Raw genomic sequence first — 16,287 nt, forward strand, 5'->3', positions numbered from 1 at the left:
GTGAAAGACCGTTAATGATAGGCTACAGAGTTTGGACTTTGTGTCCCTGCTGGTGTTTTCCAAGGTTCAGTCCTCTGCAGACCATCTTCACAATTTTTGCCACACCAGCCACTGATTTAGGGATTTTGTAAGCAGCCCACGTTATTAAACTTATTTTTAAAAGGAGGTTAAAGTGCACATCATGGATAGAAAGTCAGGATCTCCATAAAGAAGATATAACTCTAAAATTAAATATATAACTCTCCAAATAAAGTGTATTCATTTGTATATTTCCCTCCAAGTCATACACCGTATTTCTGGAAACACTGTTTGGAACTCTGGGTTCCATTATATTCTAAGAAACGCAGGATCAGATCGGAGCCTTGCTTTACAAAGATGCTTCTGTTGCCAATAAGAATGGATTGCAGGGACTGGATGCACAGCGACCAGTTAGGAGATGATGATATTAATGCATCAGAAAGGTGACAAAGGTCTGGATGGAGCAGTGGAGGTGGGGGTAGAGGAGGACCCATTTGAGAGCTATTTCAAAAGTAGACCAAACAGGATTTAGTGGCAGATCGGACGGGGGAGAGAGGGATGATGGCAGGTGTGATGGGCCAGACGTGGCTCCTTAATGGAGGGGCAGTTCCTGACAGCCATTTACAAAGTCATTCCATTTATATCCGAGTCATTCACAGAAGCTAGAATCTCGTGCTTTCCAATGCATGAAACGCAGTTATGTAAGCTCCAGGAGCTGAATTCTTGGTGACAGAGCCTGCAAGATTTTTCCTAGGGAAAACTATTTACTCGATATACAGTGTTTAGGATAAAAAGGAAGAAAGAAAGAAACAGGACTATGTGTCCATCTGTCTGCCCAGCTGTCGACGCGACACGGCTAATGAAAGCAAACTTTCTGCTAGCAGATCTCCCTGTACTTTGTAAATTGAACGCTTTAACTTTTAGCTACGAAAGTGTCATTGTCAATAACGAAGGCAAACAAACGATCACCAGAACATAACTACGGCAGGAAATTGAAGTAGATAATTGGCTCACTTCACGTATTTTAAGTTTTCGGAACCCCAAGCCCCATCCCGACACACATGGTGGTGTCTGGAGGAGGCATATGAGGGGAGAAGTGTCCCCCCACCACCCCCACCTCCATGAACAATCTCGACTCTATTTATCAGTTTCATCAGATAATTTGATCATCTCCTCCCTTCGTTTTGCTTCTGTACATAAGACCCGAATATCGTCACTTAACAAGAGGAAAGGGGGCTGGAAGGATCCCAGCAGTCATTTAAATCAGTCAGAAAGAAAAATGAGGGGGGAAAAATACAAACATCTTTTTCTTCCTCTTTCTTCGTCGGTAGATTTTTTCACGTAATGGTGTAATGTGATGCCTTTCTTTGGGTAAAGCAATTTGCATCACTTAAAGAAATGAAAGGGAAATGATCGTATCAAGCGTATCTAGACTACTGAGTGGAAAGAGCCTTGAAACTCTAAAGTCAAGAGAAGCATAAGCTGATAGAAAGTTCCAGTGTCGGGGATGGAGGCTGGGTAGACAATGACTTAGGAAACCACAGTAGGACCACGTGCTTTGGGTGTGACCTAAAAAGGAGTTTTAGGTTCCTCTTCTGTAAGACAGGGTAACAGTGCCTACTGCAGAGGGTTCTAGGAAAGTTGATGGGATATAGGACGTCAGTGTCCACCTCCATGCCTGGCGTGGGGGAAGCAGTCAATAAAGTGGGGAAGGAGTCGTTTTTATCAGTCCTGGTAGTTCATCTGCCATGTAAGCTCGAATGAATTTTAAACTCCCCTAGTGACTACTTCTCTGATCCCTTGATTTTCTCGAGATTTTAATTTGGTAAGTGCACACACAAACATGAACTCTACCTAAGCCTGAAGCTCTAGAAATGGAGTCATAAAACAAACATACTTAATTAGCACCGTTATCAACTCTTCACTCTCGGGAGAATGGGTCACCCAGTCGAAGTACATCCGTACAATGGAACACTCCTCAGCACTAAAAAGGGACAATGGACAGATATCCTCGAAAAGTATCATGGAAGTGTCGAATCACGGTGCGGTCCACTTGCCTAATACAACACTGTATGTTAACTACTGGAATTAAAATTAAATTAAATTAATAAAAAAAGAAAGGCATTATGCTGGATGAAAGAAGCCAGTCACTGAAGGTTAATTACTATAGAATTCGATCAATATACTTCATCCAAAAACCAGAACTATAGTGAAGGAGAACAGATCAGTGGGTGACAGGGAAGAAGGTGGAGGGGGAATGTAATTACAGAGGAAAGGAGAAGGAAGGCTTCTGGAGCGAGGGAACCGTCCCCATGCTGACTGTTAGAGTCAGAATGCAGATCCATATCAGAATTAAAACTCATAGAATTGTACACCACCAGAGAAATTCAATTTTGCCATAGGATGACTTAAAAAGTAAACTAAGGGGCTCCTGGGTGGCTCAGTCTGTTAAGCATCTGACTTCAACTCAGGTCATGATCTCATGGTCCATGGGTTCGAGCCCCGCGTCGGGCTCTGAGATGACAGCTGGGAGCCTGGAGCCTGCTTCGGATTCTGTGTCTCCCTCTCTCTCTGCCCCTCCCCCGCTCGCACTGTGTCTCTCAAAATAATAAATAAACATTAAAAAAATAAAAAATAAATAAAAAGTAAAATAAAAGCATCCAAACACAGATGAAAGTCTCCATTCTTGGAAGACACGTTCCATTTTATGAATAGAGACAAGCAAACTGACAAACAAGCAAAACCCAAAACCACACAAAAGGCAGTGCCCCAACTCCTCTCTGAGTTTTTGTGTGTGTGAGCATGAGAGAGAGAGAAAAAAAGTGCAAATACCATGTATGGCTTATATGATGATGGGGTAAAGAGTGAAGAGATTCTGTCGAGGTTGATGATTTGGAGTATGGGATGGGGTGGAGGAAGGAGGGTGCAGGAAGCATGGGGTAGGGGCCAGGGTGGGAGAGTCAGGCCTGACAAGCGGTAAAAGGTGACCAGTTAAAATATAACAGGAGCAAACTATAATATGGCCCAATTTGTGGAAGCTCATGCACATACCCACCCGCATAACGACAGAGTTGCACATATGGCTGTGTGATTACAGACCGGAAGCGTGGCCGCGCTGTCCCCTTCGGTAGGGAAAGCGAGTTTGGGAATAATTTGAGAAGATACAGACAGCTGAGTTAACAAACTCTGGGATACATAAACTCTTCCCTTTCGAAATGCCCAGCTCTCCTTATCTCAGTTTGTAAGCAGGGAGAAGAAAAAGCGTCCAATCGCCGGATAATCTTTATTGAGGCATGCGATGCTCCGGGTAAAACGAACCCTGGATATTATGCGGTGTCAGAAAAAAAGAAAAAAGTCGTACAAAACCTGTCCTTTTAGAGCTCAACATGGTTTGCTAACATTAATTGGCTAATCCGCCCAGACACTCGTTGTGGACAGTTTCAAAGGAAATCTAAGAATTTGGTCCGTTTTCCACACAGATACGAGGATAGCAATACAGTGCGCTCACTGTCAGGGGTTCTGGCATTTGCAGAGCACTTCTTTATAAGTTATCTCAAAGTGTCCCCACGCTGGCCTGGCCACGTGGGCCACACCCACCTCCTAGGCAAGGAAATGGACACTCCTAGGAGGCAATGATGGACCTTTGGTATGAGTAGAATGCCTTTAAAATTTTCAAAGTATTTTCATGGATGTCTGTGCCTCCAGAGAGTATCAAGAACCTGCCCAGGAAACGTGTGACCTAATTTTTTAAAGAAAAAAAATGGAAGCAAATCTGTCAAAGCATGAAGGACAACCTTCTGACAAAAGATCCTAAGAGGACAGACTGTTCAAATCGATTTGTTCTAGTAGTAAAAGATTAGGCTAAACAGACCCTTTGGTCCTGAATACGGCCCCACAGTCGGTGTCAGGAATGTTGATAAGGATAAATCAAGAACACAAAGTATTACTGGCTTTGAAACCGACAGAGTCTACAAAGTTAGGAAAATTTTCCCAGTACCATATTTGGCGATGTGATAGGATTTATTGGAATGGCTAGATGTTCAGTTGATTTTCATTGGTTTTCCTCAGAACACTGAATATACATAGAACTCACTATAAATAAGAATGTAAAAATATACACTCTTTTAAATAGAGCTACCCATCGAAGCTCTGTGCTCGCAATAGAAGTACCTGTTTGCCGATGTCACCTGGCTCTTCGGCAGCCCGATTTTCCTTGAACGGAAGTCAGTGTTGTATTTTCTGCGTGGCGTGTCTACATTCTGCCCTTGGGCAAGACCGTGTCTACTGAAGTGGCCCTCCTTGAGGCACAGATACAGGTTAGGGAGGGACTGCAGCTAGCTCAACCTGGGTATATTACCCTTGTGGCTGACCACGGAGCCGGTGAACTATAGGGAAAATGAGATTAATTACAGGAAATGGAGACACATCAAAGGCAAGGAAATAGCAGATCAGAAGCTTCTGGTTAAAGGGACCGAGTTGAGAACAAATGGGGGTCATGTCGAAGTCCACAAAGACAGAGGTCAAAACAGAAAGGAGTGAAGCCAGGTTGGAAGAAGGTGAGCAATGTGGAATCTAAGGACTCAAAGGGTGGGCAATCGTAGAGGAATTCTGGGGCTGGACTCACGCCTGGGAGGCAAGAGGCAGGCCAGGAAAGCAATATAATGCATAATAAAACATCGCAGATGATCGCGTTTGCAATGCAGTCAAATGCTAGCAGGGGCAGGGAGAGGAAGAAGGAGAGAGGGCCCTAGACAGGTGCACACACGATGATGGCAAAAAAGAAATGAGGGTGGGAAGGAAGAAGGGAGGAAGCATGGACCGGGGCGGGGGTGGGGTCGGGGGAATGAGGGAAGCAATGAGTCAAAAAATAAAATTAACACAGATTTACACGGTACACTGTTGTGAACAGAAGATCCTGATAAATAAGCTTGTGTCAGAACAAGCTAACTAAACACAGGGTTCTGTCCACAAGTAATTTACTATTTAGTGAACTTGCTAAGACCACGTTGGGCTGGGCACACGGTGATAAAGTGTCCTCATACATATACCTCAAGCTAGGTGACTGCAGGTGCGGTGGTACGGGTGTGGCTCTAGGAGAACAGAGAGAAACGGGGTCACGGGGAAAGACTCTGGTTTTCTAAGGTTAGAGTCTGGGGAGAATTCCTTTCCTCGAGGATAGCAGAAACCACCCAGGGTGAAAAGAATGACAGGAGCCTTCTGGTTTGGGAGGGCGGACTGAAGGCATTTCAGGCACATGCACACCCACCCTTGCCTTCTGTCCCAGGCTAGTGTCGCTCTCAAAGTTTGGAACCTGCTGTCAGGACCCAAGACGATGACAGCAGGAGAGCAAGACATTCAAGGGAAGACTGGGCCACCAACATTCAATCAGAGGAGTGCAGAATGATGGCCCCACAGGGCGAAACTGTCATTCGGTTCTCAGAGAGAAGACCTCAGCCAGGAGCTCGTCAAGGGCTCCCCCCATGGCACCCAGGCTGCTCCCCACTACCACGTGCACGGGATTCTCCGTCTCCCTCTCTCTTGCCTCCTGCTTCCCTCTAACTCTCTGCCCATCATTCCCCATCTCAACCTCCCTTGTCCCATCTCCGTTTCTCTCTCTTATGAAACACACTCCCCTCTGCTTCCACAGTGCGAAGTTCTGCTTGGCCCCTGGAAGTCTGCTCGCCAGTGTGGTTCCTCCCCCCCCCCCCTTTTCAGGGTCATTCAAGTGCAAACAGAGAAGAGTAACAGATTATAATGCAGCCCCATTAAAGTCCTCAGACGTCACAAGGTACTAATGTCAACATATCGTTTCAGCAGCTGCGCACGACCAGGAAAAAGAAAGTTGATTTTTGTTTTCTGTTTTCTTTTCCAAAATCTGAAAGCCTAAAGAGGCTTCCTAGAAACCTGCCGCAGAAAGACGAGACAGAGCGACAAGACAGAGTGCGGGAAAGCACGAACTATGCAGATGCGGAGCTCCTGGGAAGCCATCTCTAAGGACGGGATGGATTTGATGAGAGACTCATCAGAGGACCCGGATGCTCGGCTTTTAACTTATTTTTGCAAAGCAGGTATTTTTGCAAACAAGAATTAGAGAACGGCCTCCAGCTAAATTGCAGGGAGTCCCTGAAGAGCAAACCCTCAGAGGGGAGAATCAGTGAAGAAGAAAATGAAGATGACAAGGCTGTTGCTTCTTAATAAACATGATCACATTTTCGGCATGCATTATTTATTACTTTTCTTTCACTGATTTATTGTCCTAAAACATGTAATCTAATATGGAGGGGAGCACACACATGCCTTCACAGATGTCACCGTGACTTTCTTGTGTTTCACAAAAAGCAAAACACATGACAACAACCTTAAATGGTCAGGAGGTCGCAGGTCGAACTGACCACTATCCCCAACTTAATCTGGTTTTTCTTCGCCTCTCCTCTATCAACTTGTTCTTTTCCTTCTTTGCAAGATCCATAAGTAGCACGAAATCATTATCATTGAAAGTGACGGTATCAGCCACCGCTTAGTAAGCACTGTTTATGTGTGTCAGGGGCTTAGTTAATGACATCACTGATCCTGCAGAAGAAAAGAGCGTCTGCCCTATTTTCCACGCACAGAAGCAAAGGCTCAGAGAGTTTAAGTGACTTGAAGGGAAATCACACAGCTCGAAATTGCTGAGCTGGGATTAGAGCTCTAATGTCTGGTTGCTGTCCTAATTGGTAAATCACCCCGTCTCTGTCCAAAGTAACAAAGCCAATGAATGCAAGGGCCTGGGTTTGAACCAGCTTATTCTGAAGTCCAGAACTTGAGATCTTTTCCACTAACCACCCTGCCCTTCAACATAGCAATTCCTCTGAAATCAGTCAACCCTGTGACTTACAAAAGGAAACAAACAAACACAAAGTAATCTTTGGCTCTGGTTCTACTTTGTCCCCATAGTGTTTTTCTTTCCACTTTGTTCAGATATAGTTTGAAACAATACATGAAACCACTCCTTGAGCCTTAGGTGGATTCAAACTCCCAGCATCTAGTATTAAAAAATTAATAACTGTCATTAATAAGGAAACATGCTGAGCCACGATCAACCATCAATGCTAACCTCTTCTTTTTTTTTTTCTTTTTGTTACTGCCCCCCTTACCCCGATGGGAATTAACAAGGACCTTTAACACTGACCTTCATGTGTGTTTTTTCCTGATTATAATAAAAAATCATGTTCCATGCAGAAAATGTAGAAAAATGCAAAGAAATATCCCACTTAGGATAAATTACATCATAATATAATAACAAGATTACATAATAATATAATATCACCTTTAACATTATATCAATCTATAGTTACATCTATCTATAGATATACTATAGCTATAAATAAATATACTAGTATTTTATAGTGTCATAATGTACCTATGTGTATTACTGTGCTTTTTGTTCACCCTAATTAATATATTAGGGACTTCAATCTTTATGATCATGGATTTTTAATGGTGGGTGATACGCCATGATATAGTTACCATTTTAAAAACTAACCATGAGGCACCTGGGTGGCTCAGTCGGTTAAGCATCCGACTCTTGATTTCAGCTCAAATCGTGATCTTGGAGTCGTGAGATCAAGCCCAGTGTTGGGCTCTGTGGGGACCGTGGAGCCTGCTTGGGATTCTTTCTCTCTCTGCCTCTCCCCTACTCACATGCTCTCTCTCTCTCTCTCAGAATAAACATTAAAAAAATCAATGCCTTATTATTGGACATAGCAGTTGTTTCTAGTTTTCCCCTCGAAAAAATTGTTATAAATATTTCACTGGATATAATTTACATATATCTTAATGTGGATATAACTTCTGCTAAATTCCCAGAAACAGAATTATTGTGTCGTGGGCCACGTTCACATCAGAGGCATTTGATAAATTGTCAAAATGTTCTCCAGCGGCTGTGACCCATTTGAGCTTCATCATGTAGTAGGCGAAAGTGCTCTTCCTCTCCTGGACTCCCCAATACTAGATACTGACATAAGAAATCTACTAATTACTGGAGAGCCTAAATAATAATAGTAACTCTAATAATAATGATACTTGGTGGTTCAGACTGCATTTATTTGGTAACCAATTAAGCTATATTAACATACACATGCCAACATTTTTGTAGCAATCTGTCCTAAAGTCTCAACAAAAATAAAGAAACAATAATAACAACAAATACGACCTCCAAGAACTTGTACATAGCAAGTTCTGAACAAGAAAACAAACAAGAAAACCAGTACTCCAATGCAGAAGAGGGGTGGAGGGGTGGCCAGTCGATGCTACAATTATACTGATTTTCTAACAGTTGACATGGCTTAGCCCATAAGAGCTTAGCTATGAGAAAATGTGCCCTAAATGGGGTTGAAACCATTTCTTCAAGAGAAGAGCTGGTTTTCCTTAAGATCTTTATCTCTTTTCCCCTACCCTATCTAATTTAGGAAGATGACTCAGTTTTTTTTTTTTTCCCCCATATGGGAAAGACGTACATTTTCTTCAGGCATTTATGAATCAGACTCAAGATGCAATACACCATCTGGGTTACTGACAAGGCTCAGGGCCAGGTGACCAGGTAGAAAATAGCCAGCATCAGGGCATAAAAATAACAACTCATTTGCAAATCAAAGAACAGTGACCTCACTGGAGAGGTTTCTTCCCTAATTTGCATGGTCTTGAACAGGAAGCAACAGGGTGCCTGTTCCATCTCCAAGGCGTGGGATCAGGGAAGGCAGGGTACTTACATCTTGCCTCTGTTCTCTTACCAGCTCTGTGACTGCAGACAAGTCACTTGGCCTTTTTGAGCCTTGCTTTCTTCCTTGTCATTTGTGAAATTGTTATAAATACTCTCTCCTTCACAGTGTAGATGTGAGGATTAAAGGAAATAATGGATGCAAAGAACTCAGCGCATGCCTGGCACGTAGGAAGCCCTCAGTGAAAGGTCAGCCTCTGCTCATCTTCTCAGCTCCAACATCCACATCATACCCAAAGGACCCCCTTCTTTCGAGTTACCCTTTACCTCATTACAGTGCTTTTGGTTTCTGGGTGGTTTTGTTGTTTGTTGTTGTTGTTGTTTAACACATAGCATTACCTTAAAATAAGTTTATTTGATTTTGTGGTTATTCTCTGACTCCCTCCCTTCAATGCCAATCATTTGGGAGCTAGGATCTTTTCCATCTTAGTAAACATACATTAAAAAAAGTTTTTTTGACATTTTTATTTATTTTGAGAGAGAGAAAGAGCACAAGTGGCGGAGGGGCCGAGAGAGAGAAGGAGAGAGAGAATCCCAAGCAGGCTCCACACTAACGATACAGAGCCCCACGCGGGGCTCGAACTCATGAACCACGAGACCATGACCTGGGCTGAAATCAAGAGGCAGACGCTCAACCGACTGAGCCACACATAGTACCTAGTACATGGTACAGGGGCTGACACTTAGTAGGCACGCAATACATATTTGTTGAAAAATAAAACATGCATAAATAGGTGTTCATGCACATAGGGATACATACATGCTTCCATACCACCAGTGGTTCGCTTGGCTAATTAATATTCTCTCTCCCTCTCTCTCTCTCTCTCTGCCTCCCCCTCTGATGCTCTCCCCTCTTCCTTTTTTCTCCCCCAGCAAATAATTATTGAGCCAACCTCTCTGCTAAACACTGGGGATACATTCACGAACAAGACAGAGCATCCTTGAAAGAGCCCACGGTTCAGATTTCTCTCTTCATTTCACTCCTTCACTGTTCCTTCTTGATGGATCGCTCAGATTTCAGCTTCAACTACATATACATCGGGGACTCAGAGAGCCTCGTTCGATTCTCCGGGTTCTTGTCAAGTAGTTGCAAATGACTACCCCAGACTCTATTGTCTGTGGACTTCCTGCTTTGGCTGTATTTTACTTTTCTATAAAATACGCTATTTTGTTTCGAGATCTGCTGCTGTCCACCAAAAATACAACTCTGTTACTAACCCTGCCAGCTCCTGAATGATACCTTTGTGGACACTAAAAACAATTTAATGGCATGTCACAATAGCAATTCACTCTGTTAATAGCCCCGCTCAATAATACTATATTGCATAAACCTCCTCCAGTCGTCTGACAAATAATTCACCTTTACTCACCCCACAGTAAGCTCCATTTCACTAACAAATATATTTCTCCCCAAACCTACAAATATTCAGCATCTCTGTCCTGTGACAATAGCTTTTTTTTTTTTTTTTTTTTGGATGAGGTCAGTGGTATCATGTTTCCATTACCTCTCACTGGCTTAGTCTCAATGACAATCTTTTTCCACACGGGGCATCAAATTAGGGGACAACACAGTTTCTGATTTCTCGCTCACCTACCGGTGAATGAACGCTTCACGATTGCACAGGCACGGGAAGCATTTGCTCTCTCTGTGGACGTCCCTTCTGCCGAACACCACCTCTGTGCACGGGCAGGGACCACTCGCCTCCGTAAGAAGTAGTGTCCGTTAGATTTGTTATTTCTTTAAAATGGCTTCTTGAGGGGCAGCAGACACAGGGTTCTTGACCTGGGGGCCTGTGCACCCCAGCGATCCAGGAGTTCAGACATTTTGTGAGAGTGAATTTTTTAAAAGATTATTTTCATCAACCTTTACGTGAAATGCAGCATTTCTTCGATTATAAATGCAGGCATCAAATCACTGGTGACTGTAGCACCAGTACAAATCGCAGATATCTTCATATCACATCGCAGTTGTACTGAAATATCACAGACATTTATTACTATTTCAACATTAGAGGAGTTATCAGGCCCCCCGACGGATCGTATTGTTTAATGCGTTATACAGAAGTACATACGTGGCTACATAAAAATCCGTTGTTGCGTAAAACACTTCGATAACTGAATTTCTGTACCCTTGTTTCTTTGTAATTTTTTTATATTTTTATCTAATTCACTGAAAACCAGGATTCTGGTAAGGGGCCCATAGACTTCAGCAGGTCACCAAGGGGGTCATCGATAGTGTAAAATAGTGAGCAGGCCCTTCAGGAGCATTTGGTGGCAAAGAACCCGCGGTTGGAAGCCAAGAGTGCTTGGGCTCAAACCTTGAGTTTTCAGTAATAATAATAATAATAATAATAATAATAAAGCCCCTCTAAAGTGCTTGCCACATGCAAGGCCTTTGCACGCATTCAATTCATTTAATCCAACTATCCTGTGACATTTATCCTGTGACAACTATCCTGTGACATTTAATCCAACTATCCTGTGACTTGAAGGATATCTCAAGTATCCTTCACCTAATGAGAAAAGAGTCTGGGACTCAGAGGTTAGTAACACGCCCAAGATCACTCAGCTGGCGGTTAAGTTGGGAAGCGGGCCTTAAGCCCGGAAGGGCTCCTCTCCTCCCCTCCCCCGTCTCCCACATCAGCAATAACAGAAATAGGTGTTTTGTAGGCAACAGCCAGTTAGTTACTCCTCAAAATAACCCTACAAACTAGGTATTATGAGCATCATCATCCTCAATTTTTGTTTTATTTTATTTATTTTTCTTATTTTTTTTAGATGAAAAAAACTGAGAGAAGTTGAGTTAGCCACCGCCCCACCCCCCCACCCCCCCCAAAAAAAATACAGCTTGGAAGTGATGCCAGACAAATGCCAAACCCAGCTCGCCGCCCGTTTTTGTAAATAAAGCTTTATTGGCACACGGCCACACCCACCTAGAAACGCAGTGGGCGTGGCCGCTTTTGTGTTACGACAACAGGGCTCGGTAGTTGCTGCAGAGGCCAAATAGCCTGCAAATGTCTAAAATATGTGCTGTCTGGCTCTTTACAGGCAAAGCTTACTGATCCTGCTCTTAACCGTCATCTGCTAGGCCACCTCCTGTCTCTGCCTGTCACTTACCGGCCGGCAACGTGGCCCTGGGAAAGAAAGTCACCTACACCCAAGTATCTTAAGCTGCAAGATGGGTGCATAGTGCTATCAATCACTTAGGAGGGTTGGGAACATGGAATGAATGCAAAGAGGTGAGCACGGCTCCTGGCATATGATAAAGGTTCAGGAAATTTGCATTGCTGTTATTATTACTATTATTTCCACTTGAATCGGTTAAAGGACCTCACGTCCTCTTCTAAAAAAGCTTAACAGTCCATAAAGTCCGGCTGGCAATTTCTGGTCACGTCAACCACGGAAGAAGCTGGATTTGCTGGGTTTGAAATGTAATCTGCCTCTCAGATTAGGACAACTCTGTCCTCTGAAGCAAACCAGTTACTGATCAATGAGCCGGTCCTTCCAGAGACATCAGCACTGCTCAACCAGCTCTTTCATTATGTATGAAATTCAGCCCCCAAATGGACTCAAGTGATGGGAACTAGACCAGGGTCACAAATCACCCAAGATGTGGGAGCCTGATGGTAAACGAGCACGAGGGTTCAAAGCCACGGGGCAAAGCACAACGTCAAGCAAAAGAGGTCCCTGGTGGGGCAAGGGGCCAGCCCAGGGAAGACAGTAAAAGTACGTAAAATGGATTTTTGTTTTTTCGAAGGAAAGAATGCCAACCCCATTTCTTGCATGCTGCTTCCCAGGGAGACACTGGCTGATGCTAAAAAGGAGTTGTCTCCCCTAAGCTCTGTCAACAGAGGCAAAAAGGAAATTAAGATGATTACATATGTTTAGGGGAAATTAAAGTGTTTTGGCTTGAAGTTTGTGTTCTCTATCAACCATATTCAGCAGGCAATTACTCAACACTCCATTTGGCCTGGGAGATGCTTCCTTAACATGGAGAATCCTTTTTACAAGCTCCTTTTAAAAATTAAGACTGCAGAGCAATGTGGCCAGGAGCACAGCTGTGGGGCCAGACATGCATGGGTTTGAAGCCCAGCCTCATTACTGCCAGGATTATTTCTCCCAGGCTCAGTTTTGTGACTCAGAAAATGGGATACTGCTTGTATTATGGGCCTGAATGCATCAACCCTCCCTCCGTCGGCGCCCTTAGCCAGCCAATGGATTTCGTGTCCCCCTCACCCCCTTTCTGACCCTTGGTTGGCATGTGACCCGTGTGGTCTATTGGGATGTTTGCAAATGTAACGCAAAACAGAAAACTGAAAAATATTTACCCGACCTGGCCCGCTTGCTTTTTCCCTCTGCAACGGCTACAAGAAGAAAACGCATAGGCTATCTTGCTGGATGAGGAGATGCCTGCTATGTGGGGCCAGGGTGTCTCAGCCACGACAGCCCAGGCTGTTCTACATCAGCCCACAGCTCGCCAGTTCCCAACCGTGTGAGCGCACCCCAGCCAAGATTAGCCGAGCCCCTAAGCCAGCCTGGAAGCTGACCTCAGATTTATGAGCAGGGCCACCTGAGATCAGGCTAGCCCAGCCCAGAGCAGCTGGACCCCTCTGACTGGTGAGCGAAATGAATGTTGATTGTTTTTCGTCACCAGGTTTAGGGGCATTTGTTACACAGCACGGCCCTGTCAATAGATAACTGATACAGATGATGTTTCCTTCACAGGGTTGTCTTGAGAAATAAAATAAGATGATACCTAGTAAGCCCAGAACACAGAACTGGTATCCGATAAGTAGAGGAGGTTGGAGATGCTGGAATTGTGACGGCCCTGGGATCCTTGTGGAGATGCCAGCCTGGGTTTTGTCTCTCACCCTTCTACATAGTCATCACTTGCGCTCATTGCCTTGGGGAAGGGATGTGGCAGAGGAGAAAGCAGAAATGCCTTCTGCCTGTCCTCGGCTTTTATCTCCAAAAGCCTAAAAACCCCTTGAGAAAACTTAGGATTTGTAGCAGAAGTTCAAGAAGAATTTGGCCAGAATTGAGAGTTGAAAGCGGGTCTTCGTCTCCCCCACGTTCCGCACCCCACCCCCATCCAAGATAGAAAAGGGGTTCCACTTGGCCAGAAGGAGGGGAGGCTGCCCAGCTAATGGAATCCAACACCTCAGGGACTAAATGGCTCTGGTGCATCTAAACAGCCAGACCCCAGAGACAGCCATGCAGGAAGACGTGTGCGCTCCACGCGTGGCCCAGAGGCCACAGGGGGCTCCCTCACCGGCATGATAAATGTGTCACTGTAGCCCAGGGGCTGTCCGTTTTCCCAAAGAGCTGCCCCTCTTTTCCTGGCAAACATGTTAGGCGGGCACTATATCTGAATTTCTAGTTCAACTTTAAAGGAAGGGGAACCCATAACAGATAAGAGTTAAAAAAATTATGTTTGCTTTGCCAAAAATGGGAATTAACTTGAAATCTAGCAAATGAAAGTGATCCTCCCTGACATATCCTTAGTTTGTTGCCCTGAGGCTCATACTCACTAGGTGACAATGATGTGACGATGGGATGGTTTCGGTTGAGAGGGGACACAACTATCTTCAAGGTCCAACTCTCACCTATATTGGTAAGAAAAGTAGAGGAGATTTTACAGCTAACATAGGTGACATCTGACACAATAGCGATCAGTCGATACATCAATCTATCAATGACCTCGTCTCCAATAGATCATGTCCTAGGAGGGAGAGTAGAGAGGTAGAGATTCAGGACAGACTCTGTGACCCTTCCGTGATAACCCTGGCTGCCCCAGACCCTTGAGAAGAGCCTTCTGCAGAAGTCATACCCTGGCAGTCTCCAGGCTGTATCTGGCTAGGAAATGTAATTTTTTTTTTTTTTTTTGGCTTGCTCCAAGTTTATACACTTAAAATAGGCTATCAACCTTTAAAAATCAAGAACTATCTTTCTAAACACACATGAACATGTGAGAGAGACAGAGAGAGAGAGAGAGGGAGGGAGAGAGGGAGGGAGAGAGGAAGGGAGGGAGGGAGGGAGGGAAATCCAGGTTTCTGGCTTCTTTTGAAAAGAAGTGAAGAAAAACATGGCGCTGCCCATGGAGCAAGAAACGAGTTGGGAGCGGCTGCTACCCTTGCAGGCCGAGAGTGTTCTCCGTTCACCACAGCCCCCACTACTCCCTATAGTTTTGCCACTTAAAGGGACGGTGGCCAACTGCCTGTTCTTGAATCTCTTAGAGCCGATGGAAACTTCTCCGTACCCGTGATGTTTTCCAAAGTGGAAAAACAAAAGCTAGACAGAGGGGCCTATGCCTTTCTTGCCCACCACCTCCTTTAATTTCGCTGCCTAGATTTTGGGCATTTGATGCGCGTCTCTATATTTCATCCTTAAATGATTCAGTGACGGGATGTGCATGATTTCAAAAGGGAGATAACCTGAGCTGGAATGCGTTGTGCTCATGAACACTTTTACATGGTACACACACACCCGCACACATCTGGGGAGTTCCAGTTAAAGGACTACTTGTAAACAATACTGCTTTTGTTTACAGGGGGCAGTTTTAATTTTTCCCTAAGTAGAAATACTTGTTTTCCGAGGAGCCCTACACATTTGCCGGGGGAGGGGGGGGGGTGGCGGAAAAAAAAAAGTCTATCACTGGAACTTTAGTAAGATTCTAAAAAGACAGCGAAAATGTTGTGGCAAATAGGGCAAAAAAAAAAAGCCATTTGTAAAGAAGTACTATTTGTATCGAACATCATGAGGAAATAAGTGCATCATGACAATTTTGTACATCTTCTATGATTTGATTGTCAGTAATGAAGCCCATCGGAGAGTGATAAATGAGCAGAGAAAAAGTATCTATTTCACTTATACTGCAAATTATGCAGCTCAGAGCTTGATAGCACTTGGCAAAATACAAATGTATTTGAATGGAATTCAAATTGTTGCTCTTTGCCTAAGACACAGGTAATATCACCAGGGGTCCTGTCTTTGGATTTTTCTAAGAGGTAAGAGTTTAAGTAACAGCAGTATTACAAAATTACCTTTAAACACTGAAAACATTTTTACTTTGTTACAGGGTGTAATTTCCACTTTTCCCCTCTAATGGCTCATATACGGAAAATGGTACACTAATGCAATTTTTCAAATTTAGTTCCCTTTTTTTCGTGTGTCCTAAAATTATACGTTCTCGTCATCTGCCCTGTTTGTCAGTCTCCAGGACCCATTTATTTCCCTGTTCTTATGGTTCCGTAATTTATCTTCTTGTCACAGAACTTTCATAAACTTTTTTTTTTTTAAGATACAAAATACTTGCAATAAACTCTGACAAAAACGCTTCCAGTTCAACTTTTGAAATCTTTCAATTACGCGTCGAACGATGATCATACTTTCGGGTCTTTCCGTGCTGTGAAACCTCTCTTGGAGTGACATCTTACTAGGGGAGGGGAAAAATTACTTGAAAAGAGACTCACTTCCAACCATTTGTATTTCTTTGCCTCTTCACTTTTGCCTCT

The 16,287-nt window shown here is 43.9% G+C and overlaps 1 protein-coding gene and 1 long non-coding RNA gene across 8 annotated transcripts in view; one reads left to right on the plus strand and one right to left on the minus strand.

Moving 5' to 3' along the window:
* Window positions 1-16,287, minus strand: part of TSHZ2 (teashirt zinc finger homeobox 2) — a 454,178-nt gene that overhangs the window by 303,131 nt on the left and 134,760 nt on the right. The gene's annotated exons all lie outside the window — the stretch shown is intronic.
* Window positions 4,243-6,238, plus strand: LOC128773447 (uncharacterized). The gene is made up of 2 exons (XR_008417686.1): window positions 4,243-4,574; window positions 5,303-6,238. It is a non-coding gene; the product is annotated as an uncharacterized LOC128773447 (long non-coding RNA).

This window comes from Panthera pardus, unplaced genomic scaffold (genome assembly GCF_024362965.1).
Source record: "Panthera pardus isolate Hobbes unplaced genomic scaffold, ASM2436296v1 HiC_scaffold_25, whole genome shotgun sequence".
NCBI lineage: Eukaryota > Metazoa > Chordata > Mammalia > Carnivora > Felidae > Panthera > Panthera pardus.